The 12228-nt window shown below is 45.2% G+C and overlaps 1 long non-coding RNA gene across 1 annotated transcript; it reads right to left on the bottom strand.

Moving 5' to 3' along the window:
• Positions 1 to 4483: 4483 nt before the first annotated feature.
• On the bottom strand, positions 4484 to 10358 carry LOC135823907 (uncharacterized). Its single transcript, XR_010554797.1, has 5 exons — positions 9876 to 10358; positions 8393 to 8434; positions 5216 to 5273; positions 4850 to 4907; positions 4484 to 4541 (listed from the first exon to the last, which is right to left on the bottom strand). It is a non-coding gene; the product is annotated as an uncharacterized LOC135823907 (long non-coding RNA).
• Between the last annotated feature and the right edge of the window lie 1870 nt (positions 10359 to 12228).

Below are 12228 nucleotides of genomic sequence, written 5' to 3'. Positions count from 1 at the left end.
GAACTCACAACTTCATGGTCAGCAGACAGCATTCATAACCACAAGGCAAAAGAGGAAAGGATAAATCGTGGGTTTTGATAAAAAATCGATACTGGCTTCCTGGGCAAATTGTAAACCATGGGAAAAGGCCGGAAACCTGGCCGAAATTCTAACTCCTTAACGGCTGATCCAATTTTTCCGAAACCTTCACAGAACAATTTGCCGTGTCCTAACAAGCCATTCTATGTACTTTGTTGTCAAAATTTCCCTTATCTTCATACTTTTTAAGACCCAAACCTGATTGTAAATCTTTTTGAAACAGACTATAGTGATGCACGTGCAGGTACTGTAGGTCTACCAGTGATGCTGAAAAAAGAGTGCGCGCTCGACGTACACTTACCTGCATGAGCAGTGACCACACGGCTAAAATGAACGGGCATCCCACGGCTAAAAAAAAAGTTCATTTCAAGATCGAGGTGATTCCGTCGACGGTAATCAACCGACCTCGCAACGATCGTGTATTCTTACTGCGTTGGCGGCGAAGTAGAAATCATCCAGAGCTAGCAGACGACAAGCATAGCAGCTCCTGTCCTGTGGAGAAAGTCAAAGCGGTTGAGATGAGGCGCAACCAACTGATACAACCTTCCTGGAACATTTGCGGAACGATATTTTTTCGTCCTTTGACATGAGCGATGGCGAGGCCTTCGTCTCCGTGTGAAAATCTCAGTCCAACTGTCCTGGAACGTTACTCTAGACTTCAGACTATCATCCTGTGTAATAATTTCTGTATGATTGAGCTTATGGAGTTGTCAGTAACAAGTGACAAGTCACTAGTCAAACTGCGACAATTTCGATGACGCGGAGGAAGTACTACAATCATGTAGGTCTACACATCACATGATACACACGGATCAGACTCGCCGGGTCGTGCTAGGCGACTGCGGAGCAGCAGATACGAGAGAAGTCAGAAGAAAGAGTCCGACTGGACAGAAAAAGTGATTCTCCTATGCTCAGTTGGACATAACTCTCTTTTTGTGTTGAATATTATTGAATTGAGTATGCACAGATCACAGATGTTATTACTACAGGCGATACACTTTGCACTAATCTGGCATATTTTGCTACACAAAATCCATTCTTAGGGCCGATATATTCTACTATGCGATAATACTGCTTGTAAGAATAAATATACACATAAAATAAGTCAAGTGTCAAGTTCGGCAAGAAGCGTGTGCTCCTCGTTGGAGCAACCAACTTCATGACATTACCGCCGAAGTCGCAACTTCTAAAATATGTGTTATAATTATGAAAAAATGAGTGTTTATTCTTGTAGGCAGTATATTCTTGTATACGACACACTATAACCGATACGCACTCTACGCTGAAATTGAAAGGTCAGCACAAATGGTCAAAATCCGACATTTTCTCACCTTTCTGCCCGTTCGCAGCTCAGAAAATGACAATGACCATCCTCATCTCGTTGTGTAGCTGGACATAGAAAATAGCATCATGAAAAAGAGCCACATTTCTCTAAAGAACTCACCCAGGGCTGCTGAAAGCTGAAAAAGAACCTATCTAGAAGTTTGGGGCTTTTTACCCGTGAATCTTCACTTTGCGACTAAACTATTCACAGCAGTGCCAAATTTTTAGGGTCACTGATTGTGGGTGCCAGCGCCCTACAAGCAAACCAAAAATGAAACCAATGCGACCGCTGACATTACAGCTGGGTCATGTTATAGAGAGGTACGTTGAAATTGAAAGGTCAGCACAAATGGCCCAATATCTGAGAAAATCGACCTTCCGGGCTGTTTTGGTGAAATTGATTTTTCTATTGTAAATTGGTGTCTAGCCTTTATAGAGTATTGTGACTTCGTTTCACGGCCATCAGACCAATATTCACCATGTAGAAATGCATTCTACAGTCAGGAGTCATGTTAATGAATTGTTCTTTTTTTACAATTTTGAAAGATCAGTGTGTTTGGAGCCACCAAAAATTGTTTCCACGTGATATCAATAGCCAACTAATAATAGTAAAGTGTTTTGACTGTTCAGGTACTTCATTTCCAACATTCCGTGACTTTATTGAAGTTAGTTGCGTAGTTGCAACAGCAGCAATAGCAGCATTAGAAGGAGAGGTGATTTATCTGTTCTCCTGGTGATGGACGTGCTTGACAGGATAGTCTGCAACAGATTTTGACGGAACACCATGATACATGTAACAGCATTCACATACTTATTGTGAAGGAGTCAAACAGAGCAAATGCGTCCAGATTCGCCTTGTTGCACTTTGTGGAGACTGACCATTTCAAAACATCAGTAACACAGCCTGACAAGCGTTTCACACCACCAACTCAAAAGTAACAGAATATTACTCGAGATTGCCCAGCCTCATGTGCTCCGTGTTGGTCTGATTCGCCATTATTAGCTCGAGTATCGAGCTTGCCATCCAAAACATTTTAGGATCATCGTCGCAAAGAAAACTCGCATCATTTCGTGCTGTTTTAGCAGGTCTGGCGTGACACTCAGGAAACAGTTTTGCCACTCGCGCAAGGGCGCCCAGCGACCTTGCAAGCGGCGTACCCTCATGAATCCACCTGGTTGTCCTTGCCTGGAGCTGTAGCAGCTATTGCTGAGGCAGACTGTGGTTGGCCTTGATGATGATCATACTCATCCAGGCCAAGTCCTCATCATCGTCGCCCCCGACAGGTAAGTACCGCGTGTCACTTGCGATCGATTCGCCTGACATGCGCTCCTACTACTAACTAGAAGCGCTGTCGCCGCTTGACAGGATATCCACAAAGAACGATGCATCACCGTCCATGGGATCACGGCTGCTGTGCTCCGTGAGCCCAATAACCAACTGACACAAGAATCGCCTTCAATTTTCTTCCGCCATTGTCGTCTCTGCACTTTGCTTTGACGGAATCGATTTTTTTGCGAACAAATTTGTTTTTAGTGTTTTCTCAAAAAAAACGCGTAGCCCCGAAGGTCGAAAGTCTCAGATATCGGGCCAAATGGTCAAAATCCGACATTTTCTCACCTTTCTGCCCGTTCGCAGCTCAGAAAATGACAATGACCATCCTCATCTCGTTGGTTAGCTGGATGTAGACAAGAGCATCATGAAAAAAGTCACATTTCTCTAAAGAACTCGCCCAGGGCTGCTGAAAGCTGAAAAAGAACCTATCTAGAAGTTTGGGGCTTTTTACCCGTGAATCTTCACTTTGCGACTAAACTATTCACAGCAGTGCCAAATTTTCTGGGTCACTTAATGCGGGTGCCAGCGCCCTACAAGCAAACCAAAAATGAAACCAATGCGACCACTGAAATTACAGCTGGGTCATGTTATAGAGAGGTACTTTGAAATTGAAAGGTCAGCACAAATGGTCAAAATCCGACATTTTCTCACCTTCCTGCCTGTTCGCAGATCAGGAAATGACAATGACCATCCTCATCTCGTTGTGTAGCTGGACATAGAAAATAGCACCATGGAAAAGACCCACATTTCTCTAAAGAACTCACCCAGGGCTGCTGAAAGCTGATAAAGAACCTATCTAGAAGTTTGGGGCTTTTACCCGTGAATCTTCACTTTGCGACTAAAATATCCACAGCAGTGCCAAATTTTCTGGGTCACTGAATGCGGGTGCCAGCGCCCTACAAGCAAACCAAAAATGAAACCAATGCGACCACTGAAATTACAGCTGGGTCATGTTATAGAGAGGTACGTTGAAATTGAAAGGTCAGCACAAATGGTCAAAATCCGACATTTTCTCACCTTTCTGCCCGTTCGCAGCTCAGAAAATGACAATGACCATCCTCATCTCGTTGTGAAGCTGGACATAGAAAATAGTACCATGAAAAAGAGCTACATTTTTCTAAAGAACTCACCCAGGGCTTCTGAAAGCTGATAAAGAACCTCTCTAGAAGTTTGGGGCTTTTACCCGTGAATCTTCACTTTGCGACTAAACTATTCACAGCAGTGCCAAAATATCTGGGTCAATGAATGCGGGTGCCAGCGCCCTACAAGCAAACCAAAAATGAAACCAATGCGACCACTGAAATTACAGCTGGGTCATGTTATAGAGAGGTACGTTGAAATTGAAAGGTCAGCACAAATGGTCAAAATCCGACATTTTCTCACCTTTCTGCCCGTTCGCAGCTTAGAAAATGACAATGACCATCCTCATCTCGTTGGTTAGCTGGACATAGACAAGAGCACCATGAAAAAGAGTCACATTTCTCTAAAGAACTCACCCAGGGCTGCTGAAAGCTGAAAAAGAACCTATCTAGAAGTTTGGGGCTTTTTACCCGTGAATCTTCACTTTGCGACTAAGCTATTCACAGTAGTGCCAACTTTTTGGGTCACTGAATGCGGTTGCCAGCGCCCTACAAGCAAACCAAAAATGAAACCAATGCGACCACTGAAATTGCAGCTGGATCATGTTATAGAGAGGTACGTTGAAATTTTAAGGTCAGCACAAATGGTCAAAATCCGACATTTTCTCACCTTTGTGCCCGTTCGCAGCTCAGAAAATGACAATGACCATCCTCATCCCGTTGTTTGGCTGGACATAGAAAATAGCACCATGAAAAAAGTCACATTTCTCTAAAGAACTCACCCAGGGCTGCTGAAAGCTGAAAAAGAACCTATCTAGAAGTTTGGAGCTTTTTACCCGTGAATCTTCACTTTGCGACTAAACTATTCACAGCAGTGCCAAATTTTCTGGGTCACTGAATGTGGGTGCCAGCGCCCTACAAGCAAACCAAAAATGAAACCAATGCGACCACTGAAATTACAGCTGGGTCATGTTATAGAGAGGTACGTTGAAATTGAAAGGTCAGCACAAAGGGTCAAAATCCGACATTTTCTCACCTTTCTGCCCGTTCGCAGCTCAGAAAATGACAATGACCATCCTCATCTCGTTGTGAAGCTGGACATAGAAAATAGCACCATGAAAAAGAGCTACATTTTTCTAAAGAACTCACCCAGGGCTTCTGAAAGCTGATAAAGAACCTATCTAGAAGTTTGGGGCTTTTACCCGTGAATCTTCACTTTGCGACTAAACTATTCACAGCAGTGCCAAAATATCTGGGTCAATGAATGCGGGTGCCAGCACCCTACAAGCAAACCAAAAATGAAACCAATGCGACCACTGAAATTACAGCTGGGTCATGTTATAGAGAGGTACGTTGAAATTGAAAGGTCAGCACAAATGGTCAAAATCCGACATTTTCTCACCTTTCTGCCCGTTCGCAGCTTAGAAAATGACAATGACCATCCTCATCTCGTTGTGTGGCTGGACATAGAAAATAGAACCATGAAAAAGAGCCACATTTCTCTAAAGAACTCACCCAGGGCTGCTGAAAGCTGAAAAAGAACTTATCTAGAAGTTTGGGGCTTTTTACCCGTGAATCTTCACTTTTCGACTAAATTTTTCACAGCAGTGCCAAATTTTCTGGGTCACTCAATGCGGGTGCCAGCACCCTACAAGCAAACCAAAAATTAAACCAATGCGACCACTGAAATTACAGCTGGGTCATGTTATAGAGAGGTACGTTGAAATTGAAAGGTCAGCACAAATGGTCAAAATCCGACATTTTCTCACCTTTCTGCCCGTTCGCAGCTTAGACAATGACAATGACCATCCTCATCTCGTTGGTTAGCTGGACATAGACAAGAGCACCATGAAAAAGAGTCACATTTCTCTAAAGAACTCCCCCAGGGCTGCTGAAAGCTGAAAAAGAACCTATCTAGAAGTTTGGGGCTTTTTACCCGTGAATCTTCACTTTGCGACTAAACTATTCACAGCACTGCCAAATTTTCTAGGTCACTGAATGCGGGTGCCAGCGCCCTACAAGCAAACCAAAAATGAAACCAATGCGACCACTGAAATTCCAGCTGGGTCATGTTATAGAGAGGTACGTTGAAATTGAAAGGTCAGCACAAATGGTCAAAATCCGACATTTTCCCGCCTTTCTCCCCGTTCGCAGCTCAGAAAATGACAATGACCATCCTCATCTCGTTGTGTGGCTGGACATACAAAATAGCATCATGAAAAAGAGCCAGATTTCTCTAAAGAACTCACCCAGGGCTGCTGAAAGCATATAAAGAACCTATCTAGAAGTTTGGGGCTTTTTACCCGTGAATCTTCACTTTGCGACTTAACTATTCACAGCAGTGCCAAAATTTCTGGGTCACTGAATGCGGGTGCCAGCGCCCTACAGGCAAACCAAAAATGAAACCAATGCGATCACTGAAATTACAGCTGGGTCATGTTATAGAGAGGTACGTTGAAATTGAAAGGTCAGCACAAATGGTCAAAATCCGACATTTTTTCACCTTTCTGCCCGTTCGCAGCTCAGAAAATGACAATGACCATCCTCATCTCGTTGTGTGGCTGGACATGGAAAATAGCACCCTGAAAAAGAGCCATATTTCTCTAAATAACTCACCCAGGGCTGCTGAAAGCTGAAAAAGAACCTATCTAGAAGTTTGGGGCTTTTTACCCGTAAATCTTCACTTTGCGACTAAACGATTCACAGCAGTGCCAAATTTTCTGGGTCACTGAATGCGGGTGCCAGCGCCCTACAAGCAAACCAAAAATGAAACCAATGCGACCACTGAAATTACAGCTGGGTCATGTTATAGAGAGGTACGTTGAAATTGAAAGGTCAGCACAAATGGTCAAAATCCGAAATTTTCTCGCCTTCCTGCCCGTTCGGAGCTCAGAAAATGACAATGACCATCCTCATCTCGTTGTGTGGCTGGACATGGAAACTAGCACCATGAAAAAGAGCCATATTTCTTTAAAGAACTCACCCAGGGCTGCTGAAAGCTGAAAAAGAACCTATCTAGGAGTTTGGGGCTATTTACCCGTGAATCTTCACTTTGCGACTTAACTACTCACACAGCAGTGCCAAATTTTCTGGGTCACTGAATGCGGGTGCCAGCGCCCTACAAGCAAACTAAAAATCAAATCAATGCGACCACTGACATTACAGCTGGGTCATGTTATAGAGAGCTACGTTGAAATTGAAAGGTCAGCACAAATGGACAAAATCCGACATTTTCTTACCTTTCTGCCCGTTCTCACCTCAGAAAATGACAATGACCATCCTCATCTCGCTGTTTACCTGGACATAGAAAATAGCACCATGAAAAAGAGCCACATTTCTCTAAAGAACTCACCCAGGGCTGCTGAAAGCGGAAAAAGAACCTATCTAGAAGTTTGGGGGTTTGCTTGTAGGGCGCTGGCACCCGCCTTCATTGACCTAGAAAATTTGGCACTGCTGTGAATAGTTTAGTCGCAAAGTGAAGATTCACGGGTAAAAAGCCCCAAACTTCTAGATAGGTTCTTTTTCAGCTTTCAGCAGCCCTGGGCGAGTTCTTTAGAGAAATGTGACCCTTATTCATGGTGCTCTTGTCTATGTCCAGCTAACCAACGAGATGAGGATGGTCATTGTCATTTTCTAAGCTGCGAACGGGCAGAAAGGTGAGAAAATGTCGGATTCTGACCATTTGTGCTGACCTTTCAATTTCAATGTACCTCTCTATAACATGACCCAGCTGTAATGTCAGTGGTCGCATTGATTTGATTTTTGGTTTGCTTTTAGGGCGCTGGCACCCGCATTCATTGACTTAGAAAAATTTGCACCGCTGTGAATCGTTTAGTCGCAAAGTGAAGATTCACGGGTAAAAAGCCCCAAACTTCTAGATAGGTTCTTTTTCAGCTTTCAGCAGCCCTGGGTGAGTTCTTTGGAGAAATGTGGCTCTTTTTCATGGTGCTATTTTCTATGTCCAGCTACACAACGAGATGAGGATGGTCATTGTCATTTTCTGAGCTGCGAACGGGCAGAAAGGTGAGAAAATGTCGGATTTTGAGCATTTGTGCTGACCTTTCAAATTCAACGTACCTCTCTATAACATGACCCAGCTGTAATTTCAGTGGTTGCATTGGTTTCATTTTTGGTTTGCTTGTAGGGCGCTGGCACCCGCATTCAGTGACCCAGAAAATTTGGCACTGCTGTGGATAGTTTAGTCGCAAAGTGAAGATTCACAGGTATAAAGCCCCAAACTTCTAGATAGGTTCTTTTTCAACACATTAATACTCAGCACAGATTAAATGGCTTTCGCATGATCTCTCACAAGGTGCGGAGTTCCACGGCCCCTACTGTTTCTGATGATCGCTTACCTTAAAACTCGGAGTAAAAACACTTTTTCGTCCTCTCATTATTGTTAGAGTGTAAACGTAGTTAGAGATCATTCCCAGTGCTTAACGTGCTGGGATGGTACACTGACACTGAACCAAACCTAAATCATGCATTTTGAAGTGGTGTGAGCCAGGAAAATTCATGCTGACATGTAGCAGTGGTGCTGATGGCGACAGCAGTAGCGGTTTGATGTAAGGTCACTGACCTTGGGCTGTCCTTGCTGTCTCGTCTGGGAATCCTTAGCCACCTGAGAACACACGAGAGAATGAATAAGGCGGCGTATGGTGCCAGAGTCAACCAGGTGGAGAGAGCATCATTCACCCCACTGGTGTTTTCGACCTCGGGTGTGGCGGGCAAGGAAGTCACTATATTTCTGAAGTTGCTAGCTGCTTTGGTTGTAGACAAAAAAACAAAGACTTGGTATATTCTGCCGTGAAGGCCCGTGATGGGTGAATTACGCACCCGGGTTTCGTTTTGCCTGCTGCGATCGGCAGTCACGTGCTTTAGGGGTGCAGGGCCTCTTACATTCGCCGCAAGTTCGGGAGCCCCTTTGCAGCATATTGCCGCCGGCCGACTTCCCCTTTGCATGCCGGTAGGCAATCTTATTAGATAACGATTTCTTGTGAAGCTTTTGTGTTCAATCTTACATTTCAAATGAGTGTTCTATTTATTTCCGAATTTGGGTTGTCTTTTTGCTTTGACTCTAAGGGATGAATTTAATGTCAGGTTTTTGCATAGCAGTTTTTGCTATGCAAAATCTCAATTGTGGCGTAAGCTACAAAAAGGCATGGATAGCCTGTATGTGTATGTATGGCAGTTTTCTGTGTGTCACTGTGATTTTGAGTAGCAGTAGATCGATTTGGCGTAGCAAACTGCGATGCGATACCGGATAAATTCATCCCTGACTCTTACTTCATGGTTTCACGAGATTGGCCCAATTGGTGTTGTGAATAAACCCATTCTCAAGCAGCAGCTGTGTTGGTGGCTACAGCAGCAGCAGATGCAGTGCTGGTTGGGACAGCAGCAGTAGCAGGGGTGCTGATGAGGACAGTAGCAGAAGGGGAGGTGTGGGTGGCGAAAGCAGCGGCAACAGCAGTGGTAGTGCTGTAGGCGACAGCAGCAGCAGCAGCAGCAGTAGCAGCAGCGGTTCTGGTGGCGACAGCAGCAAAAGCGGCGGCTGTGGTGGTGACAACAGCAGCAATAGAGGCGTTGCTGGAGGCGACAGCCGTAGCAGCCGTGATTTGGTGGTGACAGCAGCAACAGCAGCAGCGGTAGCGGCAGTGTGGGGCGACAGCAATAGCGGCAGCGGTGCTGGTGGTGACAACAGCAGCAGTAGAGGCGTTGCTGGTGGCGACAGCCACAGCAGCAATGGTGATTCGGTGGTGACAGCAGCAGTAGCGGTGGTGCTGGTGGTGACAACAGCAGCAGTAGAGGCGTTGCTGGTGGCGACAGCCACAGCAGCAGCGGTGATTTGGTGGTGACAGCACCAGCAGCAGTAGCGGTGGTGTGGGTTGTCAGCAGCAGCAGCAGCAGTTCTGCTGGTGGTGACAGCATCAACAGTAGCGGCGGTGCTGGTACCAACAGCTAGCTTGACCTTGATTTTTATTCAGTGATAAATTTAGCAGCATTCATGTCCAGGTAACCATGGTAACTAGTTGTGTATTTGTACAGCTATTTTTCAACCTCACCTTTCTTCCAAGTCCATGTCTCAATAAATCCGTGAACGCGCTAGAAACCTATCCTCTTCCACAGATGTAGCATTTGAAATTGAAGGTAGAAATAGCGAACTGCTGCATTCCTTCATAAGTACGTTACTTACGGACTAGGCACCACGCTTGCCAATAACCGGCCTGTTCTGACCACTATGTTCTGGTCACGTAGAGGCAAATACTAGTAGTAAGATTGTGAAAATAAATTCTAGCTTGCTTCACCACAAATAAATTTTAGCTTGCTTCGCCACAAATAAATTTTACCTTGCTTCGCCACAAATAAATTTTTAGCTTGCTTCGACGAGGAAACGCTTGCAGTGTAGATACTCAGGATGACATAGTCTGGTCGAAAGCAGGAAGCAGCAGCACGACGACAAGCCTCTGGCTCTACTCCTACCGCTATACTACTGATGCTTGAGTCTTTACCTCTTTAGTTTTTACTTCTCAGCTTTGCTGCTAGCTCGGCGTAGCTGTGCTCGCTGTGCAGATCTGTGTGACTGACTGTCTGTCCGCAGAGCTACAACAAAGCTGTATGTAGTGGGCATGATTACAGTTGGCCCTATGCCAGGCTATGGCCCATGTACTGTTAGGCGGCAGTGCAGTGCGCAGATCTACGCTTCCGCATGTCCCGCTCGTGCAGCTCAGTGCAGCTGCGAGCTCACTGCCCACTGGTCACCGCCGCGACCTGGTGACTGGAGTCGTTAGTGACCGAAGCATGCATCTACTCTCACGCACGCACTCTCCGCTAGCGCTACGCCTATGCATCGCATGTGCTTGGGCAAGTAAGTAGTAAAGTAGTTGGGGAGCTTGGTTGTTTCAGGCTTCGATTGAGTCACACTGCACTGTCTGTAACACGGTAACCATGACTTTGAGTTTTGACTTCCGCTCCTGGAAGCGAAGGCCAGATCCCAGCCAGGGTTTTCATAACCCTGGCTGGGATCTGGCCTTCGCTTCCAGGAGCGGAAGTCAAAACTCAAAACCTGCATAACTTATGCAGGGCCAGACCCAGCCCATGCAGGGCCAGACCCAGGCTAGCGATTCATGCCCACATGTAGTAATGTTGTAGATCTACTTGTACTAAGTTAGTAGTTGTAGATCTACCATGTGTACTGCCGTGCTAGGCAGTCTGGCCATGGCCCAACAACACAATCATCATGGTCATGTCGACAGTCTTTGCACGCGTAGACCACTGACGCACTGTCTGTATAGACCTACGCGTCGCGCACACGTCTGTGGTAGCGTATACCGTGTGTATACTGACTAGTGACCATGGTGACAGTACTAGTGTAGACCTACTGACACTACTGACTCAGTGACTGTCAACAGAGTCAGTCTGTGTAGTGATGGCTACATAGACTAGTCATAATTATACGAATACTAGACTATACTAGTACTACTACTAGTCTATACTATTACTATAGTCTATACTATTACTATAGTCTATACTATTCTGTCCCCGGGGAAAATTGCGGAAAAAAATCGCAAAAAAACGCGGGGAAAAACGCGGCATAATATGGCATAATTTGCGGTGAATTTGCGGTAAATATGCGGTAAATATGCGGTGAATGCGGCAATTTTCAGTGAGTATGTAGTGAAATCAATCAGTTACAAGTCTCTGGTGTATAAAGCACCCATTATTTGAGTAAAAAGCCGCCACGATGAGACGTTGCTGACCGAAAAGTGCACTGTGTGTACGTGTAGTGCAACAAAAAGTTCAAAAAAACGCGGGAAAATCGCGGAAAACGCGGTCTTTTAAAAAATCGCAAAAAACGCGGAAAAAAACGCGGCCGCGGAATCGCAATTTTCCCCGGGGACAGACTATTACTATAGTCTATACTATTACTATAGTCTATACTATTACTATAGTCTATACTATTACTAGTCATAGTACAAGTCATGTAGGTGTCACCATGGTCACACAGAATGTGCCCGCTAAGTGCACCTAGCTGGGCCGGGGCACACAGAGTGTAGAATGTAGCGTAGATCTGGTAGACACTAGTAGTTATACTCGTAGATCTACTCGTAGCCGTGGTCTACCAAGTAGGTCTACCATGGTCTACTGCCTGCTACTGTGCTAATGCTAAGTGCTACTGTGCTAGTGAGTGCGTTCGATTACACACTTGAATCGATTCATGAATCCATTCGCATGCATTCAAGTCGTTCGATTTCATGTCAGGAGCCCTGGAATCGATTCGGAATCCATTCACTCTATTCACATGGGGTGATGTGAATAGCGCGAATCGATTCATGAATCGATTCGTGAATCGATTCGCGTGCATAATCGAACGCACTCACTGCTAAGTGCTACTGCTAGTGCTGACAAAACAACTGC

The sequence above is a fragment of the Sycon ciliatum genome, chromosome 8, assembly GCF_964019385.1.
Source record: "Sycon ciliatum chromosome 8, ocSycCili1.1, whole genome shotgun sequence".
In the NCBI taxonomy this organism is placed as follows: domain Eukaryota; kingdom Metazoa; phylum Porifera; class Calcarea; order Leucosolenida; family Sycettidae; genus Sycon; species Sycon ciliatum.
This window is presented reverse-complemented; position numbering and strand designations above follow the sequence as displayed.